Source organism: Bombus huntii, chromosome 8 (assembly GCF_024542735.1).
Source record: "Bombus huntii isolate Logan2020A chromosome 8, iyBomHunt1.1, whole genome shotgun sequence".
NCBI classification, from domain to species: Eukaryota; Metazoa; Arthropoda; class Insecta; order Hymenoptera; family Apidae; genus Bombus; species Bombus huntii.
This window is the reverse complement of record NC_066245.1, coordinates 15,080,338-15,085,186: the sequence shown is the minus strand read 5'-3', so window position 1 is coordinate 15,085,186 and position 4,849 is coordinate 15,080,338.

Below are 4,849 nucleotides of genomic sequence, written 5' to 3'. Positions count from 1 at the left end.
GTAAACTATTTGTATTTTCGAATCCTCTGTATACCTTAACATGGTAGCAGAGCGTGGTTACTAGTTTTGCAAGCTATTTAGTGCGTGGTTTTTAGTCTTGCGAGTTTAGTAAGGGAAGAAACGTTCAAAGAATATAAAATAAAAGAAAAAATACTTCAAGCACGTAGGAACGCTTGAGTAAAGAATAGGAAATCAATTAAAATGGAGAGATCGGAAATTATGATATCGATATTTGATGGTGAGGGTTACGGTATGTGGAAGAAAAGAATAACAATGTTTCTGAGGTATAAAGAATGTGATATTGTTATAACTAGAGTGAAGACTGAAACAGACAATCCAGACTGGGATAAAAAGGATCTGAAGGAGATAAATATAATTTACAGTGCCTTCTCAAATAGACAATTGGAATATATTAGGGGAGAAAAAACAGCGTATGAAATAATGAAAAAGTTCGACGAAGTGTACTTGAAAGAGTCGACGGCACTAGATCGTGTGCAGAAGGAGATTGGAGAAGATAAGTCTTGATAAATACAGTGATTCAGCATCGTTCTTTAGCGATTTTGAAAAATTAATAAATGAATTAAAAGGTGCAGGCGCACAAGTGAGTGAGAGGGAAAAGCTGAATTATATGCTAAATAGGTTACCCGAAGAGTATAGCTACATAGCGGATAAAATAGATGCAGTGAAAGAAGAGAAAGAAACGGTAGCGTGCGTGAAGAATAAAATAGAAATAGCGGAAAAGAAAGATAAGTCTAATCGAGGAGAAATGAAAACTAATGCCTTTGCTGCAAAAAAGGAAGGATGCTTCAAATGTGGAAGAGTGGGACATTTTGCAAGAGAGTGTCAAAATAGCGTCCAAGGGGAAGCAGTAACAGTTATCGGTGTGAGTCAACACGCGGTCGCAGCAGAGGAAGAGGAAACAATGGCAATACGAGCAGGGGGCGTGGAAACTTCCATCGTCAATCAGCAGCCGGCACGAGCGAATATGGCGAATATGGCAACACAGGAGCAGGCACATGGATGGCAACAGCGCACGCAGCACACAGCAGCGAGATGAACGAGATAAGTGGTAACGAAATAACATGCCTATTAGATAGCGGTTCTACCGATCACATTATTAACGATGTAAATTATTTTGATAAATCTATCGACCTTAAAGAACCGGTAAATATATATTTGGGCGATAATAGATCGATAAAGGCAACAGAAGTATGAAATGTTATTAGCTATTTTGAAGCATTTGGAAAGCGAAATAAAATAAATATGAATAAAGTTTTTTATGTGAAAGAAATGTCCGCAATCTTGATTAGTTTAGGCAAGTTAACGGATAATAATAATATGGTTATTTCAAAAGGAAATATTGCAAAAATAATAGATGAGAACAATAAACTTACAGCTTTAGCGGTCAAAGAGAATGGTACATATAAAATGAAAAGTATATTGAAAGGAAGAAGCACTTAGTAAACAGTGCCGAACGTAGTGGTATGAGTAAAAAGGAAAGATGGCGTAGGATGCTAGGACGCGTAAATTTTAGATACTTAAATATTTTGGGCAAGTAAAGAGCAGCTAGTGACAGGTATACCGAATAAATTTGAAAAGGAATTGTTCAAATGTAAGGTGTATATAGAACGTAAAATTCATAATTTATCTTTCAAAAATAATCGAACTAAGGCTAGGGAGATAATGGAAATTATTCATACGGACGTGTGCGGTATCTTTAAGACTACCGGATTAAATGGAGAGAAATATTTTATTTCATTTATCGATGATTATAGTAAAATAGCTAGGATCTATTGTATAAAATCAAAAGATAAGGTCTGTCATTCTCTCGTACAGTTTGTAAATGAAGTTGAGAACTTAAGGGGCAAGAGGTTAAAAATATTAAGATGCGGTAATGGAAGAGAATACTTAAACAATCGAATTTATAAATTTGCTAGGGATAAAGATATCATAATAAATAATTGTCCTACCTACGTACATGAATTAAGCGGGACAGCGGAAAGGTATAATAGAACAGTGATGGACACGGCGCGTTGCTTGTTAACGGAAGCGAAAGTACATAAAAAGTACTGGCCGGAAATAATATGTACAGCGGCGTACTTGAAAAATCGAATACTAGCAAACATTGTAGAGAGAAAGACACCTTTTGAAATATTCTTCGAGAGAAAACCAAGTGTTGAAAATTTGTATCTATATGGAAGTAAAGTTTTTGTAAGAAGGCCAGAACAAAAAAGTTATATGGTATAACGTTATAACGTATTACGTTATATGGTATAACGTTATAACTTATTACGTTATATGGTATAACGTTATAACGTATTACGTTATATGGTATAACGTTATAACTTATTACGTTATATGGTATAACGTTATAACGTATTACGTTATATGGTATAACGTTATAACGTATTACGTTATATGGTATAACGTTATAACGTATTACGTTATATGGTATAACGTCATATGGTATAACGCCATGACGCAATACATTATATGGTATAACGTTATAACGTATTACGTTATATGTGTAGTAACTGATGGATTCTTAGAGTAAGGACAAGTGATGATGGTAGAGTTCAAAGTTTGATGTATTTTAATAAGTGATATTCGATAACAACAGGACCGACTACGATATCGTCGCACGCCGACTCACACTCCGTATCAGCTCATCTCGCACTCTGCTTCTCGACTGACTCTCTGGCCGTTGTAGCATTCTATTGTCTTTTGCTAGGCCCACCGCACATGTGTTCTGCAGACGCTCGTAGCCAGGGTCACGTAGGTCTTTTCGGCGAAGCTATTTATTTGAAGGACCCGGTAATGCATTGATGGAGCCGACAGCGCCACGACTCTCGCGACATTGTCTGTAGTTAGCTCGACGTTTCTTAGGCCCTTCTCCCCGATACTACATATGCATTATTAAATTGTCTAAATTTCTTTCGCGAGCGCGTGTAATCATTTCATTGGAATGCGGGCATTCACTTTTATAATGCTCTGTTAACATTAGTCTAAATCTCTTAATTTCGCTGAGTTTTGCATATATATCCTTAATGTCTAAACCTATAATTACGTTTACAGATTCGCTATATAAGTATGCATGAGCTAATTTTTCTTGATATATAGAACTACCGTTAAGAGGTATAACGTTTAGCTTAGCTAACTATGTAGAAGGTGAAGATCGTCCTGGAAAGTAAGGTTTAATACGGTTACCATGTATTTTCCTAATCGAGTCATTTACTATTATTTCATAATAAGGGGCTTTTCACTTTTTCAATGGTGTATGGCTCTGGCCATTCAGTATCTAACTTGTGTTATTTATGATCGTTATGAACTAATACTAAATGTCCTTCTTTAAAAATAGATTGAGGTTTGGCAATTTTAGAGAAGTTTCTAATAAATTTTCTATAGTATCCAGCTAGCCCAAGGAATGATTTTACATCTGTAGGATTTTTTGGTAGTTTAAAATTCTTTACTGCTTCCATCTTTTTAGGGTTAGGTTTTATTCCATCTGCTGTCACTACATGTCCTAGATATTCTAATTCGGGCTTTAAGAATTCACATTTATCTGGTTGTATTCTTAGACCTACTCCCCTGAGTCTTTGGTATATAATGGCTAAGTTTTTATTATGTTCTTCTATCGATTGCCCGAATATAATGATATCATCGAGATAAACGAAACAATGATTGTTAATCAAACCTCTTAACGTGGTATCCATCATTCTTTGAAAGGTAGCAGGTGCGTTCTTGAGCCCGAGTGGCATTCTATTATAGTGGAAGTGTTCTTGTGGTGTGCTAAATGCAGTGTATTTCTTTGAATTCTCGTCCATGGGTATTTGATGGAACCCTGAAGATAAGTCTAAAGCGGAGAAATATTTCGCATTTCCTAATTGTGATAGTATATCGTCAATGTCAGGTAGTGGATAGGCGTCTTGGTCTGTTAGTTCGTTTAACTTCCTAAAGTCAATCACTACTCGCCACTTTTGTTTCCCTGGTGCGTCGATTGTCTTTGGAACGACCCAGACAGGAGAGTTATAGGGGGAGTCGGAGGATTCTATAATCTTTTTGTTTAACATTTCAGTCATCTGTATATTTATTTCGGTTTTATGATGTTCGGGAGGACGGTAGGATTTTACGTTGATGATCTTGTTAGGTAGATGATACATTTACACTGTACATGTGAATGTGTGTGTAAGCGTCAGAGGGCGTCCAGGTCTCAGTTGAGACAAAAGACGATTGGAGGCTGTTAGGAGAATCTAGAAGAGTTGCTTGACAACAAGCGTGCGTGCAAGAAGGTTATCGAAGTCTTCAGAGTGTAATATATATATATATGTATAGCTGTTGTGTGCGAAATAAAGTAAACTATTTGTATTTTCGAATCCTCTGTATACCTTAACATGGTAGCAGAGCGTGGTTACTAGTTTTGCAAGCTATTTAGTGCGTGGTTTTTAGTCTTGCGAGTTTAGTAAGGGAAGAAACGTTCAAAGAATATAAAATAAAAGAAAAAATACTTCAAGCACGTAGGAACGCTTGAGTAAAGAATAGGAAATCAATTAAAATGGAGAGATCGGAAATTATGATATCGATATTTGATGGTGAGGGTTACGGTATGTGGAAGAAAAGAATAACAATGTTTCTGAGGTATAAAGAATGTGATATTGTTATAACTAGAGTGAAGACTGAAACAGACAATCCAGACTGGGATAAAAAGGATCTGAAGGAGATAAATATAATTTACAGTGCCTTCTCAAATAGACAATTGGAATATATTAGGGGAGAAAAAACAGCGTATGAAATAATGAAAAAGTTCGACGAAGTGTACTTGAAAGAGTCGACGGCACTAGATCGTGTGCAG